General features: G+C 36.7%; 1 protein-coding gene across 6 annotated transcripts in view; it reads left to right on the plus strand.

Moving 5' to 3' along the window:
* LOC109416537 (nyctalopin) overlaps positions 1–11578 on the plus strand; it is a 705340-nt gene that overhangs the window by 622005 nt on the left and 71757 nt on the right. The gene's annotated exons all lie outside the window — the stretch shown is intronic.

Below are 11578 nucleotides of genomic sequence, written 5' to 3' on the forward strand. Positions count from 1 at the left end.
GCGGAACCGAGTTTTTATCCCACCAAAGCAGACAACCGTGGAAAATAGGTCCTTTGGGGCTGTCCATAAACCACGTGGTCATGAGGGGGGGGGGGGGGGGGGGGGTTCGGCCAATGACCGTTTTGTATGGACGAATAAAAAAATTTGTATGGACTAATGACCACGCGGGGGGGGGGGTTGAGAAGTCCCAAAAAAATGGCCACGTGGTTTATGGACAGCCCCTTTCCTCTGGCTGTGCGGATCACACGCGGACGACGACGCGGTGACGAACCATGGCCGAGGACAATTTTTCTCCTCTCAAGGTGATGCGTAGGTAATACGTCATCGGAAGTTGGTCGAGTTTCTCGATTTGCTGGTTACACCGGTCAACAATATTTTTACGAGGTTCGTTCTACGGGCGAATTGTAGAAATTTACCTGCCCTTGTATTGGGCGATGTTCCTCCAGGGCGAATCTTTAGGGTTCCCAGCCCAGTAACATTTTTAGACAAGCTGAGAAACAAACAACCATCATAAAACCCAAAAAAAGGTATTAAGTTTTTTGACGGTTTTCAAGACCTTTTTTTTATTCTTAATCACTTAAGTAACCTAATTTACAGCTCTAATGTCCACTAGGGCACTACGTGAGCAATTTCAATTGACAGCTGCACTTACATTTTGTACAGCGCCTAGATTCTATTCTACTTTATCGAACTGGTTGCCTTTCTGCTGCTTTCACTTTTTCTACTTTATACCTAGTAGAATGATGAGCACAAGGATGATAACGGGTGGCCGTCGTTCCTTTCCAATCCGATTGGGGGTCCATTATGAGTAGCAGTTCGCCGATGTCCAGGTATCCGGGTCCGTTTGAGCCGTGGGGCTCAGAAGAGGGTCAGTGTCAGTTGCTCTCGGGGGAAAAGCAACTGACGAAAATTTGCAAGCTCCGGGGCTGGGAATCAAACCCATGACCATCCGCATATGAAGCGAAAGTGTGACCAACTACACCACGGTCCCCGGCAATTCAAGACCTTTGGAAGACTAATTGTGGCGGTCTACGAAGCCGATGACTTAGACTTACTACTTAGACTTATTTTTCGCTCAATTTCACTCTTCCACCGCAGACTTTTGTCCATACAAAATTCTCAAAATGTGTATGAACCCCATATTTCTCAGTCTCGACAGCCTTCATTGCCAAGTTAATTCTTACTGTCTCCCTATTCAGAGTAGCAAAAGTTATCTCCACTGCTTTTCGATCGACGCAAAATAGCTCAACATCCTCCGGAGAGCATAAGAAGCGTCAGGGATCGCTTGAGCATAATCAGTTTCGCCAGAAAACCATGTTCCACCATTATCTGCCATAGTGTATTGCGCTTGACTGATGTATGGAAATAGACTAGAGGGTAGCAAGTCTCAAGATGATCTTCCGCAATTAGCATGGAATCATTCTTCGATAAAATTCAAGCAGATTTTCAAAGTTGTAGGTAAGCAATGTATCCCCCGGCTGGGATAGGAATCAAACCCACTCTCTAAGGCTTACGAAACGACTAGCTCCGTACACAGCACGGTTTTCATCGAGAGCTGTTTAAAAACTTGTAGCAGAAATTAAGAGAAATTTCGGAAGAATTTATTCTAAAATATTAATAAGTACAGGTATACCTCGATTTAGTGGACATTTCAGTTTTAGAATTGTCTATAAAATCGAATTTTACATAAAATCGAAGCAAATTTTTTTAATTTATGTTTATTTAAATTTTATACCAAAATGTACCAAAATATACACAGATCGAAAAAAGAGTGTAAAATTCTGTGACATATGATGCACATGTTTGGAGCGTGAGATATAACATAAGTTTACATGACATATCATGTAAAAGTCATAGAATATCATGTAAACTTCCATTATATGTCATGTAATTCCGCATGACTCTGAGTGTTTACATGACATATAACACAAATTTACATTATATGTCATGCAAACCATCATAACACTAAGTTTACATGACTAAAATGAAGTTTACATGACGTATAAATCTCATTCTTTTTATCTGTGTTTAAAAAATACATGGAAATTGAGTTTTCGATAAAAGGCTCGGAGTTTTTGGCATATATTAGTAGTTCTCGCTAAATAACGAATTAACCACTATCTCGCTATTTTGTTACGATCGAAATCTTTTGTCTCCAAAACTATGTAGGGGGATAGACAAAATGATCGAGAAGCAAAATTTTCCCTTCTCAAAAAATATTCAAATAGCTGTAACTTTTCAAAAAAGTTCATCAAATATTCTCAAATTTTTATTGTGAGTGGATCAACTAGTTGTGTATCAGTGGACAAAATTTGAAAAAGACCGGGCTATTCTGTACGAAGTTATAAAGATTCTAGAAAAAGATAGATTTATCCAATAGCCAACTTTGAGCTGTTATATCTCCGGATTCAATGAACCGAATGCAATGAAATTTTGACCATTTACGACTTATATAATGAGCTCTGAAAAACGTTTGACTCAACTTAAAATTATTCACAAGAGAAAAAGTTACAGCGATTTCATTTATTTCATGATTTTTTAGTAAATTGGTCTATTTTTAATATGCATCTCATTACTTTTTCAATGAATTGCCGGCTATGTCGTTACTTTCTTTCAAAACATATTTATATTCAAGACAATTAGAGGAAATATAAATGAACTATAATTAGCATCTTGAATTTTGAAACGATGTTGAAATTTAAGAAAATTTGGTGTTTTATTAGAAAAATAATCTAATCGTTATAATTTTCTTCCGTGTTAAGAATTTTAAGTTAAGTCAAAAGTTTTTCAAAGCTCATTATATAAGTAAAAAATGGTCAAAATTTCATTGCATTCAGTTCATTGAATCCGGAGATATAACAGCTCAAAGTTGGCTAGCGGATAAATATACCTTTTTCTAGAATCTTTATAACTTCGTGCAGAATAGCCCGATCTTTTCCAAATTTTGTCCACTAATACACAACTAGTAAAAATTTGAGAATATTTGATGCACTTTTACAAAAGTTACAGCTCTTTGAATATTTTTTGAGAATGGAAAATTTTGCCTGTCCCGATCATTTTGTCTATCCCCTGTATGGTTGGTTGAAAAGCCAATATTTTGAGCAATGGACCTAAACAATAACGCTACAGGGGATAGACAAAATGATCGGGACAGGCAAAAATTTCGCTTTTCAAAAAATGGTCAACTAGCTGTAACTTTTCGGAAAATGCATCAAATATTCTCAAATTTTTACTGAAAGTTGGTCAACCAGTTGTCTATCAATGGTTCTAATTTGGGGAAAATCGTGCGATTCTACATGAAGTTATAAAGATTTTTGGAAGAGGCATAATTTCCGAAGCTGTTATATCTCCGGATTCAATAATCCGATTGCAATGAAAACTTTACCATTTACGACTTATGTCATCAACTCTGAAAAACATTTGACCTAACTTGAAATTTTTAACAAGAGAAAAAGGTATAGCGATTTTATTTATTTCACGATTTTTTAGTAAATTGGTCTATTTTTAATATGCATCCCATTACTTTTTCAATTTATTGGCGGCTATTTTGTTACTTTCCTTCAAAACACATTTATGTATAAGTCAATTAGAGAGAAATTCAATGAACTGTAATATCTTGAACATCTTGAATTTTGAAATGATGTTGAAGTTTTGGATAATTTGGTGTTTTATTAGAAAAATAATCTAATCGTTATAATTTTCTTTCGTGTTTAGAATTTTAAGTTATGTCAAAGGTTTTTCATAGTTCATTATATAAGTCATAAATGGCCAAAATATCCCAAAAAATTAAAAAAAAATAATCAGAAATACATTCTGGGATTCCTTTGAAAATTTAGAGATTCGTGACAAGCACTTGATAGAGCATGGTTGCTGGTAGTGCTGTATTTGACAAACGATCTTTCTGTATGAATAGTGTAGGCTTGTGCCGCTATCTACTCGGTCGCCTTTTGTGGCAATTCTGAGGTGTTAAATAAAACTAAGTGAACCCAGATTTTCGGCCGCCGAATAACTTCCCACCTCAAACCATCATGTTGCATAATATTTTAGAAAATCTTCCATGTGTTCCTTTAGAAGAGTCACTAAGAAATTTGCTTCACCAATTCCTACATGATTTTTCACAAATCATTACAGAGATTTTTTGAGAAATTCGCCCAGGGATTACATCAGGAATTCCTCCTCCTTATGAATAAATAATAAATTTCTCTTGACATTCATTCGGAAAATCTTTGGGAGATTTCTTTAGAAAATCTACTAAAAATTTCTTCAGAAATGCTTGTAAAACATCTTTGTATTTTCATTTGCGGCAACTTGTCCGAGTATTCGGCCAAAAAATCCTTCACGGATTCTTTCAAAAAATCTTCCATGGATTCATTTTGAAATTTTCCTCAGAAATTTGTTTAGAAATTCTTTCTATTCTATAGATTTCACAAAGCATTCTTCCAAAGCATGATTTTCATGATTTACTTCTGAAATTCCGCCAATTTTTTCTCAAAAAAAAAAATTCAAAAATTTAGATAGAAATTCCTCTAGGGATTCTTACAAAAATGCTTTCAGAGATTCCTTCAGATATATCTTTAGATATTTGTTCGCAAATTTCTCCAGAGATTCTTAATTAAACTTTCAGAGATGCCTTCAGAAACTATTTTTCAAAAAATGTTTCATGAGCTCCTTCAAAAATTTGAACTGGGGTTACTTTGGAAATTCTTCCAAGGATTTCACCAAAAAATGCCACAACAAATTCATACGGAAATTTCACTAGTCACTAGTGATTTCTCCAGAAGTTTCAGAATGAGTTATGTATGATTTTTTATGTGGGAATTCCTCCAGGGATTTCTTCAGATAATCCTCAAGTGATTTACCTTTTTTAACGAGACTTTTTTAGATTTTTTTTCCGAAAAATCCTTCGAATTTTTTTTAAGCATTCTCTCAAACGATCCCCCAAAGATTTACTTCAAAACATTCTCCAAGGTTTGCTTTAGAAATTGCACCAGGGATTTTCATGAATCTGAATTTCTGTCAGAAAAACTTCATGTGGTTTCTCTAGAAATTCCTCCAGGGACTCTTTAAAAAATGTGAGATCCATTCGGGATTTTTTTGCAGGGATTCCTGTAAAAACTACCCCGGGGGTTCCTTCAGAAAATCTCCCATGACTTTTGTTATAAATTCGACTAATAATTTCTTCAAAAATATCTACAGATTTTCCTCCAGAGATTTCTTTACAAATTTCTCCATTACATTGAAAATACTTTCACAGATTTTTCGATACTTCTTTCATGAATCCTTGCTGAAATCCATCCTAGGATTCGTTCAAAAAAATTTTCACGAGTTCCTGAAAAAATCTTTGGAAACTGCTCATAGATTTACTTAAAAAATTCATCCAGGAAATCCGAAAGAAATTCAGTCAGATTTTTTTTTCACAAAATCTTCTAGGGATTCCTCTAGACTTTAGAATGATATTTTGAAATTTCTCCAAGAACTCCTTAAAAAATTCTTGCACAAATAGCTTCCAAAAGTGTTGCATGGGTTCAAAAAATTTTGGATAGATTGTTACAGAAATTCATCTACGATTTTTTTGGGGACTTCTTTAATAGAGATTTCTTCAGAATTTTTTCGAAGCATTCATCTAAAAACCTTGCTTGAAGTTTTTCGAAAATATTCCATGAACTTTTTTTAGAATGATACACGGGTACATTGAGAATCAGAAACTAAAAACTTCTTCAAAATTTTCTCAGAAGCTTTCGAAAGAACTATCCTCAAGGATTGCCTTAGAAATTCTACGAGAGTTATTATTAATAAGGATTCCCAAATTTATTGACATCCCTTTAGATATTGCTTTAAGACCTTTCATTTCCAGAAATTGCTCCAAGGATTTCTTAAGTAAGTCTTAGGAAATCCTTCAATGATTACTTCAGAATTTTTTCAACAGATTTTGCAGATCTCCACAGAGATAGCAATTCTGGAAGCAAGGCTGGAAGACAGGAATTTCTTAAAAGTTGTTCCATGGATTCTTTTAGAACTTGTTCCAGCAGTTCCTTCAAAAATTGCTTAGGCGGTTACTTCAAAGATTTCTCCAGGAATTCATCCTTGGTAATGTACTCGTGAAGGGACGCTGAAGTCGGGGAACCTTGACTAACTAGCTCTGATTCTACACATCTTGTCAGTAATCAGTCGAAGCATTACAATGACCTTATTATAGAATTTGCTACAAATTTTGGAATTCAATCAGCAGGCATCTACCAAAAATATCAGGAATATAATACAATTCTCGGTGAGCAAGTCATAAGAAATGTTGAAAAACGTTTGTTAGAAGACTATGAGGGAAAGTCTGGCGAATGAGCAGTTTACATGCATCTGCCAAAAATTGTGTCACTGCTAAGGGATCTGTAAAAAATATAGCCAGAAAATCGCCCAAGGCACAAATGTCCCAAATGGAGGATAACGTGTCTCTGGAGCTGGCCTTCTGGTGTCATGAGGTATGCTTTGGCGCTAATATGGATGCTTCACAAAACAATTTATTGATATGAAGTGCTCCGCCTGTCAAAAGGCTGAAAACCCCTGCATTATAAGCCATCATGATACAAACTGCAAGTTTTAAACTGATTGAATATTAAAAAAAATACCATTTAAAAATGTACATAAAATCGAAGTACATAAAATTGAGGGTCTACATAATCGAGGGTAAACTAAATCGAGGTATACCTGTATAAGCTACATCCAAAGGTTCCCCACGAATTTCTCATATTTTTTAAAGGAAAAAAAAATCCAAAAATTACTGCCAAAACTTTGAGAACCTAAAAATTAAATTGGTCAGGCCTTTTACCAGAAATATGTATGAACCTCAACATACGAAGGCTAAAAATCCTTCCAGGGATTTTGTAATAAAGTTCTTCATGAGTTTTACCAAGAATTGTTCACGCATTCCTCACTGGAGTCATCAATTGCCTCCAATAAAACTTCGCCAAAAATTATCCGCAAAATTTATGTTCGGAATGCCTCTAGAGATTTCTTATTAAAATTTGAAATAATGCTAGAATACCGACATTTTTTTTAATAGATAACAAAATTTTATCAGCAAGTTTTTCAACAAATTCAGCTTGAAACATTCGAGCTATTAAAATGATCAGAGATGCCACCTGAAGCATTATAATCAAATAGCGAAGAACAATCGGTTTCGGTTAGTCATCTAATCGCCCAGGATTGCCCGTAATTCCTATATTTTTCCACAAAGTTTAGAAAAATAAATATTGATAGTGCCCACTGTACATTATCTCCTTTTTAAATATTCTTTAAACCCTACGATACCAAAAACTACGGCAGCAGCAAATACAGTAATATATTTTTGAAAAAGTTTCAGAAGTGCATGCACCGATCCTTCAATTGTTTCCAAAACCTCCACCATGTCAGAGTTACACACTTAAAACAGAATGCCGAGATCGGCTGTGCAAATCTCGGTTAAAGTTCATTTGCTGAATCTCGGCTAAACACTTGACGGTAGAAGTTTGACGCCGGCGGCACCCATAGGTGCTGCTATGAATAAAATTGATTTTTTGTCGACATGTCAGTTAAATTTAGGTTTCCGAGCACTGGCTGTGCAGATCGCGGCAAAAGAATGAAAATTAACCGAGCTCAACTAAGTGTGTACCCAAAAATTTTATTCCAACATAACTATCTAATTTAATGTCACCACTGAGAAGGGTATTATCAGTGCACTAAGGGCCAGGATTGCAATCCAGCGGAACAGAATTAATTACACCCGATTCTTTTTTTGCACGGGTCGTTTTTTTTTGCTGTAACTCAGTCAATTTTGAACCAATTGACCTGATTTTTGTACACTGATAGTACTAATCGTACCTACATGTGTACAAAATTTCATGATAATCGGTTTAAAACTGACTGAGTTATTGCAAAAACCAGACCCGTGCAAAAAAAAGAATCGGGTGTACTCCGAAACGAAGCATCTCCGGCACATGATTTCTTCGACCAAGTTTTTAGTAACGATCAGGGGCATTAATTGCCATAAATTTAGTACATCTGCATCAGAAAATAATGGTTTTTCGTTAAAAAGCCAAAACAAGGTTAAAAGCTGATTTTTGACTATTTAAATTTGTTGCTAAAATAACTCCAAAACAGTAGGTTGTTGATTGATTTGTCTTTATTGTAGAGACTTAAGTAGGTTGTGGAATTGTTACGTCTAAGAAAGAGTTGTTCATTTTTTCCCTGTGCAATTTCGATTGTTCTGGTCAATCACGGAGCAGCAACTACGAATTGTCGTCTATGCTCATGCTCAGTAGAATCGTTACCTCTTCTGCGGTGTAGTTGGTTAACATACCCTGTTAAGCGAATTGGGGAATCATGGATTCAAATCCCTCCAGATCTACGTGGTTGTTCATAGCAATTGTTCCGTTTCAATTATTCAATTAAATATTGAATATTGAGCACATTTGTGCCTATGAACTTCAGGCTTTTATGTATGTTCATCATACCATTTCTGCTGGTTATTGGTAATTTCAAGGTATGTAGATCAAAAGCAGAATTTCTTTTTGTTCCACCATGTTATCACTCGGCCCGAAACGGGGAGAGGGCACGGTTGGCCACCGCACAGCCGCAACCACCTCGGGCGGTTCGCGTTTTGAACTAGTTAAATTGATTCAATTTGTAACCTTCATCAACGACGTGGCCAATGTTTCACTCGGCTGGCTGCCTGTCTCCGACAAGTGCGATGTTTTTGCGGTTGGGGGCGAAACCGCGCGCACAATTTATGTAAACCCACCACATCCCTCTAGCCTAAACAGTAGACTGGACTACTGGACAGTAGTCGGCAGGCGGCGTGCGGGCGGCGCGGTGTCCAATCCAGCAGTACTTAGTCCCAGAATTATGGCTGGAATGCAAATATATCACTACCGCCACCATATCTCTCTCTCTGCTCTGTTCAAGGCCGGACGGGTCGGGAACTAGTGGCGGTCCAAACGTCAGATGCAATTCAATTTGTCCCGCCACATTTGTCCGATTAGCATTTTTCGACCACTGCTGCGGCGGTACGGCGGTGGTTGATGATGATGGTCAAGAGTGCGGGGGGATATCGGTGGGAAGACGGGCTGAAGATCACACAGAAGTTCAGCCCCGGCGGCGAAGATGGGTGACAAAATCCAAACCCAATGCAACGGCCTGGAATAGTTGCTACCGAATATAGGTACGTAACCGGCAATAGTAAGAGAAGAGTATTTTAAAATCTGATCAGGGAGGTCGTTTAAATATTTGCAATTCAAATTAATGCCGGCAATAGTGCCATGCTAAATCGGCTTTTGGTAATTAGGAGAGCGCGACGGCCATTCGGAATGAGCCCCAAGGAAGAAGCCGGGGAAATACCAAAGTTTGATGGTAAATAAAACTAGTGCAATGGAACTTTTATGAGCCATTGACAATGAAATAAAAATAGTTTTTATGGGGCATGAATGGGATATTTAAAGAGGATGGCAGGTAGCATTATGTATGACTTATTCTCTTGAATAGATTTTTGTTGTTGTTGTAAAGTAAATGTAGACCTGGGGCATACTGTAGATATGGATGGACAACACATAGCACATCCCGAGAAGGATAAAATAGCTGAAGAATAACTAACTCAGGTATGGAAAACTGAATACCTACAACCTGAATGAGGTATTAAGTAGCCCTGCATAAGAGGTAAAATACCTAAAATAATAACTGGGGTTTATTTTGTGCATAACGCGTGAATAATGACATCAGGTATGGCAATACTTAAATAATAATCAGTGATTTTTCCATACAAATAGAGATTTTTCCGTAATTGAATAATACCTCATGCAGTCCTCAACACCAAACCAATAACTCATTGAGGTATTGTATCAATACCTACAAAATACCAAAATAAGTTATTTTCAATACCTGGATAACCGACCAATACTTTGTCTTGGTATGATACCTGACTTTGGTATTCTCCAGTTATGTGTCAGTTATTCATTCCTGTTCGGGATATGAAACAGCTAAGAAACTTGACACTGAAGGTAAACATACACCCCATCTAGAATACAGCCTATACAGCCATAAACCAAAACTTTTTTTCACCATGATGGCAACCACCGATTTTCATTTTTTTTTTTTTGCATCAATTGGAAGCTGAGATATTTATAAATAACATACCAAAAAATTAGAGCCCTATCTTTCCTCTTTTCGACAACATTTCGTTTTGAAATGGTTTTTGGAGAAACTTTCGAGTTATAACGGTTTAAATGGGTCACCATTTGATAAAAATCGAGGAGTCTGCAAAAATAATTGTGACTCTAACTAACGGGGGTCCATCAATTTGAGTACATTTACATTTATTTATTTATTTGCCTTTGAGCCTTTGGCTCGTAGAGACTGATCAAAAAAACATAGTTACTAACAGATAATTACAAATACGTAGTTTAAAAACAAAAATTGAACAAGAAATAACTGAACAAGTATACAGTATAGAATTAACAAACAAATTACAAAAAAAAACAACTCATGAATTCATTAAATACAGGACTGGTTGCTTAATAACACATTCTTCAATTTGAACTTAAAGCTATTTTGTGGAAGAAGTTTTAGTTCCTGTTGGAGACTGTTGTATAGCAAAGTTGCCTTATTGACCGCCGAATTCTGTCCAAACGTTGTCGTGGATTGTCTATGGGATATCAAGCGATCTCTTCCTCTGGTGTTGTGGTGATGTTGCTCGCATGAACGGTTGAGGGTTGTATTCGTATGTACATTGCTTAGCAAAATACGATGAACGTGGGTACAGGCAGCACTAGTGTTGACACCGAAACTCTTGTAGCGATCCCAGATAAATTAAACACGGATGTTTATGGGATGTGCTTTAGCTGTAAGTTTATTTAGTGGTATTACATTTGCATGTGCATGAATTAAGGAGTACTTACAAATTTTCAGTATATCTTCAAAACAAAATTCTTCCCTTATCGTCTTCCAATTTAGGTTATAAAATTACTAGAATAATAAATTTGCATGAAACGCATGTATAGGTTACAAATTGCAATAGTACTTACATTTAATTCAATTCAAGCAACAATAGGAAATCTTTAAAGTAATTTTTAACCACTAGTTTAGGTAAATCCACTAATTAATCAATTATTTTAGGTAGATCAAATTCAATCACGTTTCTGGGTGACTAAGAAATTGTTGTTTTCATTCCAATTGTTCAATTGTTCCACCGATTCCTTATCATTCATCCCCACGCATTAACTGTCAGCAGCAGACCCGATCAAAATAGAACGGCGTTAGGCTATCTCCATCGCAGGGAGGGTTTCGTCGTAACACCCCCCCACCCGTGAATCACTACCATCTTCTTGGTGGGGTTCACTATTTTCCACGACATCGAGCAAGGCAAGGTTTGCCACCGACCTGCGATCCACTCCTCGGCTTGTGCGGACCCAGACTTGCCGAACGCGTCCATCTGCTCCCAGCAGCACTCGTTCTACTCTTCCTCTGGTCCATTGGTTTCGTATCGCAGAATCTACCACCAATACCAAGTCTCCCTCCTTCAAATCTCTCACGTGATCGAACCACTTACAGCGTCTTG

This window comes from Aedes albopictus, chromosome 2 (assembly GCF_035046485.1).
Source record: "Aedes albopictus strain Foshan chromosome 2, AalbF5, whole genome shotgun sequence".
Lineage (NCBI taxonomy): Eukaryota > Metazoa > Arthropoda > Insecta > Diptera > Culicidae > Aedes > Aedes albopictus.